The sequence below is a fragment of the Vicugna pacos genome, chromosome 12, assembly GCF_048564905.1.
Source record: "Vicugna pacos chromosome 12, VicPac4, whole genome shotgun sequence".
Classification (NCBI taxonomy): Eukaryota; Metazoa; Chordata; class Mammalia; order Artiodactyla; family Camelidae; genus Vicugna; species Vicugna pacos.
This window is the reverse complement of record NC_132998.1, coordinates 4,926,572-4,938,178: the sequence shown is the minus strand read 5'-3', so window position 1 is coordinate 4,938,178 and position 11,607 is coordinate 4,926,572.

Below are 11,607 nucleotides of genomic sequence, written 5' to 3'. Positions count from 1 at the left end.
TTCCCTGCATCTTTTCCTCCTTATTTCCTTCTTCCTCCCCTTTCTCTCATTTTTCCTTTTTTCTTTCTTTTCCTCCTAATTTTTTCTATTCCCCCCCCTTTTCCCTCCCCTATCCCCTCCCTTTTCCTTCCATTCAACATTTATTAATCATACGGGCTAGCTCCTTTGTTAAGCCCCCAAGAAAAATTTAACATCCTTGGAGAAATGCCAAAAAGGGAAGACATTTTTTAAATGGGTCAAAATGTTGTTTTCCAGCCCACTGCACCCTGTTTACTCCACACATTTAAGAAAGCTCTTTTAAAAGATGACCATCATTTAGTGTCTCCTCAAAATTTTTCCCACTTCTACTATTTGTGTTTAGAATTCTAATTACACAGAAGAACTAAAGGTATTTCCCTGTGGTCTCTCTCCTGTGTATTCCCAAGATTTCAGCTGAGAAGAGAAAGACTAAAAATAGTAAGAAGTCACAAGATAGAGAAGCCACCCTTGAGGTATCTTTGTGCTTCACCTGGTGGTTTAATGTAAGATGATTGGCTTTTAGGGTACGGACTTGCTCAAAAGTTAAATCACATAGCTCAAATAGTATAGTTAATACGCAGGCATTTCATGGCTGTTCCAGTATTTATAGGGAGCTGTATGATTAGTTCTCACTTTTAAATTTGGTAGTCCTTCTGTCAAGTTTGCCAAAATCCCAGTTGCCTGGTTTATTTTTTGGCGAGGACCTGAAATGAGGTGCAGCGTTTCTGTTCGGCCACGTCACTAGTCCAACCGAACGCCCTTTGCATCCTGTCTACAGGTCAACAGTGATGATCGCCATTCAGATCATAGCACGTGCAGCCCGTTCACCTCCATGAGTTCACTTAACACCTAAAGCAGCCCTGTGAGGTAGGCATTATTACAGATACTTCTACAGGTGATGTAACTGACCCAAGCTCACGTGAGTAAACAGAGGTGCTGGACGTTGCCCACAGATCTGTTCCAGGTCAAGGTGGTTTTTTCCAAATGGAATTCTTGACCCTCACCAGCTTGATTTTTGTCAACTCCAGGATGAACGTTGCTGTGTCGTGTAATGCACTACAAACACATCCCTGGGTTCGTCCTCTCTGCTCCATCCTGGTTCTGGGCCCGTCTTGGGAGCCATAGTGGACCAGGAACCTCAGACCTCCTGCCTACTCCTTGAGCCCGAACCATGGCAGTCATTCTGAGTTCCAGCCTCTAAACTCCAGCACCACTTTACTAGTTGCCTTAAAACCTGCCTAGTCATTATTTTTGTTGTTTTATATAATGATTATTATCATCCATACATTCTTAAGATGATCCATAGGAATGGAAACTAAACCTGAGAGGTCAGCACTGTATTTGTGAGGCAAGGGTCAAAATATGGGGACAAGATGCTGAAATGTTCTGACTTCTCCTCCTAGTGCCTAATTCAGTATTTCTAAGTAATCACTTTCGGTGGTTACACAAAACCATCTAAGACTTACTCAATTTAACTGCCTGCTGTTGAGAAGATTCCATAAATACGGAGCCGAGACCTAGACCAAGGAACTGTTTTAGCTACATTCACAGCACACTAATTAACCGATTTGCCTGGCAAAAGCTTCTTATGCTAAGACATAATCATAAAATAGCTCTTAAGAAGAATTTAATGAAAAGTTTTGTCTGGAGGCTTTGGTAACAGGGATACACGTATCCATTAAGGATCAGTTTATTCCTGAGTATAATAAGGAATGAATATTAAAATTAATTTCTCTCTAAAGTGACATATTTTATATCTTTAGATACCATCATCAAGGAAATTCTGCTGTGTGGTCCCAATCATGTTGCTCATTTATTAAACATCTGCCCTTACCAGGTGCAGGGTTCTGAGCTCTGCCATGGAAATATGAAGACAAAGCCAGGCTGTTTCTCCCTTCTAGGAGTTCAGAGTCTAATTGGGAGGAGATGAATTATGAGGAAATAAACAACTATGCGCTCTTCATTCATTAATATGTGACTCAGAAGATTTTGATGGGCCGCTTCACAGTAACCTTCATGTAGGAGGACCGTTCTCCGTGGATCTCTCTGTATGTCTTGTTAGCAGAGGCGTTGGCAGCCTTTTATTCTAGATTATCCTTTCAAAGATGTCTGTACAAAGAACAGCCTTGAAACATAGGAAACGTATTTCTCTGTGGAGCAGAGAGATTTGTTTACTTTCTTGTATAACAAAGATAAGGTGCCGTTCTGGGGCAAAGGTGAGGTATGTCTGTGGGTAGCACATTGTAGATTTGAGATCCCTAAGCCTGGGACCCCTCAGCGATGATGCAGACTCACTGCTTGCTCAGTGTCCCCCAAGGCTGTTCCACGTTGCCTCCACGGGACATGGGCATGGGAGGGAGAGGGGACACCGCCGTGAACACAGAGCCCGTGCTGCTTGCTGTGCTGTGAGTCCTTTGTCTCTGACCCAGGAGTCTCATGTCTTCTGTCAGCATCTACGAAAATGTGGCTGGGTAACTCGATACCTTGCAAATGGGGTGGGGGGAAATCTCAGACTTTTTCACAGTTCAGGACACTTCAGTCCCTGAATTTGGAATGCATTTGAACACTGCAGTTTTTCAAAAGAGAACCTGGAGAACTATACCTTCCAGTCTTCCAGTTATCCTTCATTTTTGGTCTTGAGTGATTGTGTCTTCATTGATGTTACTATAAACTGAAAGTCTGGGCTGCTGAACTTAGCCAAACGGCCTCTGTGCCCTTTTCCTGAAGAGCTAGGCAGTAAAACAAACATTTGGAGAGGGAAATTGAATCACATTATAATGAAATAACTGCAGTGTTCTCATTTGCTAATGTTCGTATTCATTTGTAATTTAGTCTACAGTTCCACGAGAGAAATTCTACTCTGATGTAGAAGATGACAAATTAAATAAATAAAATATGTGTTTGTTAAAACAAACCAGCAAACAAAACAGCAAATTGTTGCTTTCGTGCTACTATTAATACATAATTGAGGAAAATAAAATTGACTTCTTAAAAGTAAGAGTAATAGTCTCATACTGGATTCCAGATATCAATGGTCAGTGACCTCTGAGCTTTAATTCTTGTCCTTTTTTTTTTAATTGAAGTACAGTCAGTTACAATGTATCAATTTCTGGTGTACAGCACAATGTTTCAATCATGCATATACATATGTTCTTTTTCATATTCTTTGTCATTGAAGGTCGTGATAAGATATTGAACACAGTTCCCTGTGCTATACAAAAGAAACCTTTTTAAAAATCTATTCTTTTATATACAGTGGCTAACATTTATAAATCTCAGACTCCCAAATTTATACCGTAACTTCTTTATCCAGTCTTCTGTTGATGAACATTTAGGTTGTTTCCATGTCTTGGCTATTGTAAATAGTGCTGCTGTGAACATTGGGGTGCATATGTCTTTTTGCATTAGAGTTCCCTCCAGATATATACCCAGAAGTGGGATTGTTGGATCACATGGTAAATCTATTTTTAGTTTTTTAGGAATCTTCATATTGTTTTCCACAATGGCTGCACCAAATTACATTCCCACCAACAGTGTAGGAGGGTTCCCCTTTCTCCACAGCCTCTCCAGCATTTATCGTTTATGGACTTTTGAATGATGGCCATTCTGACTGGTGTGAGGTGATACCTCACTGTAGTTTTGATTTGCATTTCTCTGATAATTAGTGATATTGAGCAATTTTTCATATGCTTATTGGCCATTTGTATGTCTTCACTGGAGAATTGCTTGTTTAGGTCCTTTGCCCATTTTTGAATTGGGTTGTTTGTTTTTTCTTATTAAGTCATATGAGCTGCTTATATATTCTAAAAATTAAGCCTTGTCAGTCACATCATTTGCAGATACTTTCTCCCATTCTATAGGTTGTCATTTTGCTGATGGTTTCCTTTGCTGTGCAAAAGCTTATAAGTTTAATTAGCTTCCATTTGTTTATTTTTGCTCTTATTTCTATTGCCTGGGTAGACTGCCCTAGGAGAACATTGCTAAGATTTATGTCAGAGAATGTTTTGCCTGTGTTTTCTTCTGGGAGATTTATCATGTCTTGTCTTATATTTAAGTCTTTAAGCCATCTTGAGTTTATTTTTGTGTATGGTGTAAGGGAGTGTCCTAGCTTTATTGATTTACATGCTGCTGTCCAGTTTTCCCAACACCATTTGCTGAAGAGACTGTCTTTTCTCCACGACTGTAAATTCTTGCCTCCATTTTTGAAGATTAATTGGCCATAGGTCTTGCGGGTTTATTTCTGGGCTCTCTAGTCTGTTCCATTTATCCATATGTCTGTTTTTATGCCAATACCATGCTGTTTTGATTACTGTAGCTCTTTAGTACTGTCTGAAGTCTGGGAGGGTTATTCCTCCAGCTTCGTTCTTTTTCTTCAATATTGCTTTGGCAATTCTGAGTCTTGTGATTCCATGTAAATTTTAGGATCATTTGTTCTCGTTCTGTGAAAATTGTCCTGGGTAATTTGATAGGGATCGCATTAAATCCCTAGATTGCCTTGGGCAGTATGGCCATTTTAATGATTCTGATTCTTCCAATCCAAGAGCATGGGATATCTTTGCATTTCTTTAAGTCATCTTTAATTTCCTTAATCAGTGTTTTATAGTTCTCCATGTTTAAGTCTTTCACCCCCTGGGTCAGATTTATTGCTAAGTATTTTATTGTTTTGGATGTGATTTTAAAAGGGACTGTTTCTTTACTTTTCCTGCTAATTCATTGTTGGTGTAAAGAAATGCAACTGAGTTTTTGTACTGTTCATCTTGTATCCTGCTAGCTTGCTGAATTCTTTTATCAGCTCTAGTAGTTTTTGTGTGGAGCTTTTAGGATTGTCTATATATAGGATCACGTCATCTGCATATAGTGACATTTTTACCTCTTCTCTTCCGATTTGGATTCCTTTGAGCTTTAATTCTTAACTTGCAAGTGACAAGGAATATTGGTCCTTGTGGGGTTTTTTTACCTGTTTGTTTTTAGCCAACACTGGATGATGTGTAAAATTTCAGTTATCTTGGTGTAGAACACAGGGGAAGATAATAGAGAATATTGCATTTTAACAAAAATTACAGCATTTCTAGGTATTTGAATTAAAAACTGGGGCTCAAGCCAGTGCTTAGAAAAGGCAGGCTGACTAGGACAGGCCGATAAGACCAGTTCTAACCTTTCCTTGATACAGCAGTCAAAGCAAGATGATGCATGAGACTTAGTAAACCAGATGAGCGGGGAGAGGAGATAAGGAAGTAAGGGTGAAAGCACAGGGCACAGACACTCACTGCTAACTGATGCGTGTTCCATGGAGAGAACTCGAGATGGCAGGATCCAGACCTCTGTTTTCAGCACTGCTGATACTGTGGTTTTTCTGAAGAAGATCTATAGTCGGTTAAACTGGGGATTTGGCTCTGCCCTTTCTCTAGTTCCCATCATGGGGATCTTGCTTCTAAACACAGTGAACTGGAGTAGATGAAATGAGAGCCTCCATGATTCCATTTGTATCTATTTCAAGACCTTTACCGGGAGCAGGACAAAGGGCTCTCTTGGCTCCTTTCCCTAGGGCCACACCTTCGTCTTGACTGGAGTTTTATTGTCCTTGGGGTGATCCAAAAGCTGAATCCGAGAGAAAGAAGATTCTCATTTTAGGCTACAGCGGAGCAGCCTGGACTCGCCCATGCGAAGCTTCCTTTCCTGCCCTTCGAAGTCTAGGACGGGAGGAACTGAAAGGCGAGTGCTTTTCCTTTTCCTCCGGGAGAACCTGCCTCACTGGTTCTTATCCCACCAGCTCTGAGGGGAGAGATAAGACAGAGAGAAATCATGCAAAGCAAAGGAAAGGAAGGAGCAAGAATCCAAGACAGAGAAAGGTGGAGAGAGAGAGAGAAGAATCTCAAAAGAGAGAAAAATACTTGCTCATTTCACCGAAAAACTCACCTTGACCTCTACCAAACATTCAGCCCTTTGTGTACTGTGTCTGAGCTCCTCCTAAAGGAAACCACTTAATCCAGTGACTTACCTGAGAGGTGGTTGTTCCCCTTGAAGGAGACATCTCGTCACAGTCTGAGAGGTCTTGCCCGTTCCTTTGAGAAACCACTGGTCCAATCCGTCATTACTGCGGTATCTCCATTTAGGCCAAGGAAGTGAGCAATTTCTGTTCCCAAATAATTTCATAAATATCTTTTGCTTATTTTCAACAGAAACCTCCAAAAGGCATCAGGATATTATTTTAATTCAGTTTACACGGCTACAAGATGCCACCTTTGTTACATAACCTGTCGAACTCCCAGTTCCCTGTACTCCACTACGAAGTCAGTCCTCTGTTGTCATGAAGAGACGAAAGCCCCTCTCCCCACCAGTGGACCTCTTCTTCCTGTTACCCTCAAGAAATGAGTCTCTCAGGGTGCATACAAAACAATTTTCTCTTTCATTTTCTTTGCTTATTATTCTTCTTGATGCAGGAAAACGGATGTGGGGCGTGAGGAGGGCCGAGTCCCAGGTCTTTGTTGAGCCCCTGGGACGTGCCCCACCAGGTGTGGGTCCTTGGCTTCACGCAGGAAAGAATTCAAGTGGGAGCCACTGTTAAGCAAAGGTAGATTTATTTAGAGACACACACACTGCATAGAGTGTAAGGCAAGAGAAAGGCAAGGAGAGAGCTGTGGGAATTGGGTTCTCAGGTTAAACTAAAAGCAGGCACACACTCCAGACAGAGTGCGGGCCGTCTCCAAAGAGGAGGGAGCGACAAAGGGCCACTAGGCATGGTGTTGTCAGTTTTTATGGACTCAGTAGCTTCACACGCCTGCAGGTGGCATCATTCCAACTGCCTTGGGGAAGGGGCTGGGATTCCCAGAAACTGGGCCGCTGCCCATTCTTTAGCCTTTTGCCTTGGGGCTGTCGTGGCGCCTGCGGGCATGTTATTTATCGTGCTGTTACAATGAACATATAATGAAGCTCAGGGTCTACTAGAAGTCAAACCTCTTAATTGTAAAGGCCAACTAGGAAGTGAATCTTCCACCATTTTGGTGTTAAACTGCTGTCATTCCTTGAGTGGCTGTGCCCTGCCCCCTTCCCTCCTGTCTCATGCTTACCAGCCAAAGGGGCTTCTTTTAGCAACCTGGTTAGACTCTGTCTCACCTTTGGCAGTCTCTGCTTGGGGCATCCATGAGAGCTTCTGTAGTTCCTTCTAAATCTCCAAACGTGCATTAATTTTCCTCTTTCATATGTTCCACTCCTCCAAAGTTCCACAGGGTTAACAGGATACATACAGAATACATCAATGCGAGGCCCACATCCGCACCATCTGAGAAATTTTAAGTACATTTCTTTCAAACATGTGACCAGCCAACAGTTTCTAATATAAACATTAATTCCCATAAACCATAGCATTTCCCAAGCACAGTTAGTTTTTTCCAAGATCCCATACAAGTGACTTTCTAGCCTGTGGTTCTCAACCCTGGCCACACATTAAAATTATTCAAAGAGTTTCTTAAAAGTATTGCTTCCCAGACCCTAAAATATCTCGGGGGTGGGGACCCAGGTATTGACCGTGTTTTGAAAGGGTTGAGAAATCACTGATGGAAAGACAATCTGAGTTTGTTTCCGGCTGTAAATGATAACACAGATTAAGTTACCTAGAGGGAGGGGATAGACTGACAAAGGAAAGAGAAGCAGCAGAGGACTCATGATTTCAACTCCTACAGGGTCTCATGAACCCCTGCCAGTTACCCAGAATCCACCTCCTGCTACCTTAGAAATTAAAACTTATCTTGGCACAACTTTCCTAAGAAGAAGTTCATTGTGCGTTAAGCTTTTCATTTTCCAGAAGGAAAAATGAACCTTCAGGAGCCCCATGTGCCTCGTTGAGTACAGGGAAGGCCGAGTCTGTGTAAGCAGTGAGGTCCCAGCGTCTCTCTCCTCACCACGTTCTCTTGCAGAGGAGGAGGAAGTAAAAGAAAAAGCGGAACCACACGAGGTGGGATTAAGAGTAAATGAAATGTGCGAAGGGGGGATCTCTGTCGGGGGACAAAATATTAAAGTTCTTCCTTCCTTAACAGTTTGCATGTCAGTTAAAATGGTTTCCATGCTTAATGCAAACTGCCGTATGCTCCTCTGCATCAAAATGAATACGCACCACGTACAAAGATGCTCACCGTGGAACCTCCCGCCTCCCCAGGGGCAGCGGCAGTGGCATCAGCTCCTTGATGCTGGTTCAGAGGTGGGGCCCTGCGCTCTTTCTTACCCACAAAGGAGTGCACTGGCGGGGTTCGCTTCCCTGATGCTCTAGGACCAGAAACAGATGTGGCCTTTCTCAGAATGTCCCAGGTCCTCTGTGCCAGGGCCACGTCTGTCACAGTTTACACACGGATTCCAGGTGTCAACATAAACTTTTCAGCTGGAAACTTCTTACGCTTGCAGAAAAGCTGAGGTATAACCATCACTTCTCACCCTTTCCTTTCAAAAGAAATGGCTCACCAGCTGCAAAAATTCACTCCTGCACAACTGTGAGCCCATAATAGACTGGAATGGTTGGCTAGATTGATCTGCTGACAGAATATAATTGAGGGAAACATTGATTCATTGATCAGTCACTAGCTGGCAAGGCTCTCTGTGGCAGTGAAGACTATGTGGTATGCAGACTAGCCTGTAATTGTTTTTATTTAGGGGCGCGTCACCTGAAGTGACTAGGCAGGATCCTCGCTGATCTGCGGCACAGAAAGAAATGGCTGACTGTATGTGCTGCAGACTTCGAAATGGCTTGAAATGTTTATTCGAGAAGCTTAGAATGGATCTTTGCCCAGTAAGGTCATGCTTGTGTACAATGCAAGTGATAATTACTTGCGTTTGGATGAAGCTCTGCAGTTTCCAAATGACTTTCTCGCACATTGTCCCATCTGACCCTTACAACAGACCTGAGCGGTAGGCTGGGCAGCTGTTCTCATTCGCCTATTCCAGGCAAAGAAATTAGAGCTGAGAGACTTTCTTTTCCCCCCAAGTTATCTGCCCTCTTTTACTCTGCAGCCTATAGAGAGCGAAGGAGAGCTGGAAATTATTTAGTGAATTCTGGCTGGTCGAACATCTTTAAGGCATTAATCATCATACCGAGGAATGTCATATTTATCAACACGATTTCTTGGTATGAAATGTGCTGAAAGAGAAGCTGTCACTATAATGTGAAGTATATGACATGGATTTGAGTCTGCTAAAAGGCCTTACCTCATCTGATTTGATTACTAAGTACAGAAAAGGCTCAAGACAAAACCCATTAACCAGAGTTATTAAAGATTTTCCCACTGTATTTACAAAACCCAGGGAACAAAGACGTCGCTGCTAACATAGAACCAGTGCAAAACTGATGTGGACTTTTGCCATTCAGGGAAGCAGAGACTGAGTATAGAATATTAATATTGAACGACTCGTGTGCTGTATGATCAAAGAAGGATTCCTGAGTATTTTCCACGTGCCCAGAAGTACACTGAGTGCTGTGGGGGTTTTAAAACAAGTTCCCCGGCCACAGAGTTCACCGAGTTGGGTGTTTACTGTCGATTAATTCATGCAGATGCCATTTCTTAAAGAGCAGTGAAGAGTTGGGAGCATATGGAAAAAATAACAGCTCTGGTCATATTGAAGCTGATACAAACACTGTTCTTTCCTGCCCTGTTTTCCTGGGCTCGTCTGTCAGAGCATCATAACCTGCACAAAAGCTGTGTCAATAGGAATCTGTACTAAGAAAGCAATATTTTCATCCCTTTTAAAAAGGTGGGTCTGCAAGCCAAAGTGACAGCTGATACTCATTCAATGAAACGTCAGGCAATGAGCACGCAGCTGGATTTGTTTACCGCTTACCTTATCTTTCTCTGATAAACAGAAACCTGTTGGCCTTAAGTCGCAGGACCTGAGGGTCTTCACATTTTACTCAACTGCAGTCAGAGTTGAAGATGATTGTAATGATTTTTTTTCCTTCGTGCCCTTCCTGCTGAATGGCTGCATAGTTTTCGAAGACAAGCACAATTTTCCAAGAGGAGGAGTTTCCTTTTCGTTAGGAAAATATGTAGTTTTGCTTTTTGTAGAAATTGAAGAAGATTAGTAACAGGGGTGGTTCACAGGTAAGAATGACTGCCTTTGAAAGGGAAAGAGACAAAAGAAGCCGCGGTAGGGAAGGGGGGCTTGACATGACTGTGATATCCAGGCCGTCCAAGGAATCAACATAGCTAGAAGTGTAATTACAGTTTTGGTTCCCCCGGGAATAATTAAGGGATTAGTGGTCCCAGGGAGGACAAAGAGACAGTGTCGATTGAGTAATGAAACTCTTTCTTCAATACCAACAGACGTTGACAAATAACTCCCACAACAGATAAGATTTTGCTGTAAATCCTAGCATCCTCGGCCCCAGTACCTCCCCTCCACGCCCCATTCACCTTCAGATATTGGTGAGGTTCCTGCTCGTCTTTCCCACCCCCTGGGTTCTTCCATCTTTCCTCTGGGTATTTACGGTGCTTCCCGGCTTTTGCTTCTGTCTCCATTTGTCCTGAAGGAGGCTTGGAACTGTGCACTTGCAGATGGTCAGCGAGCAGTGCCTCAGTGCCACGGTGCAGTTGGGTGCTTGAGGGTGTGGCTGGGGGGACCTGGGTGGAGGCACGGAGGAAACGAAAGGCTGCCGGGACAGCAGAGCGTGGTTCCTGGTTCACCCATCTGGTAGGAATTTCCAGGTAGACCTGATGAGAGCTCTCAGCACAGACCTGAAATCAGTGTTGAAGACCAGTGGAAAGGTTGGCTCTCCCAGTAATGGCCGAATAGCTTTTATTAAACTAACTCTTCTGCTAACAACTGTTGTCCACTCTCTCTTAGATATGTATCTCCAAAGGCAAGAACTTGGGGGGATCCAGCCTTGAAAGAGGGAAGCTGCTATGTCAGATGAGGTCCCCCTATACATGGGGCTCTTCTCCTGAAGCCACCTCTTCCTCCCTGTCTGTATGAGGCCTGTGGGAAAGTCACAGTCATACTGACCTGGGGAATTAGAAGAAGTTTGGGATGCTAAGGTGGCTGAAAACTGAGCCAAAATATCCCCGAAAGGAAGGAACCTAACAGTGTTACCCTATTAGGTTCAGAACTTTCCATAAATCCCACAATATTCAAGACAAGGCAGAATGAGCATGAGAGAGCAAGAAAAAGTGGGACAGAACAGAGTTCAGAAATAGGCCCACCTGTGCATGGTCAGTTGATTTTTTACCAAGGAGCAAATTAATTTAATGAAGAGAAGATCTTTTTTTCAATAAGTTGGTTGGAACAACTGGATAAACATATGAAAAAAACGAACCTTGGTCTCTGCTTCATATTCTGCACAGATGGACTGCAGATCGAAATATGACTTCTAAAACTATAAAGCTTCTAGAAGAAAGCGTATGAAAATGTCTTTGCGACCTAGGAATAGGCAGAGATAAATGATTTATCGGTATGGACTCTTGGATTTTTATCTTACTCAGTGATTTATAATTTATTAAATCAGTATTCAGTTTGATGCTCAATCATCAGATATGACCAGAGGGAGCCCCTCCAACTGAATCCTGTGTCCTTCTGATATGTCCCCATTATTTTCTGAGCACATCTGCATTT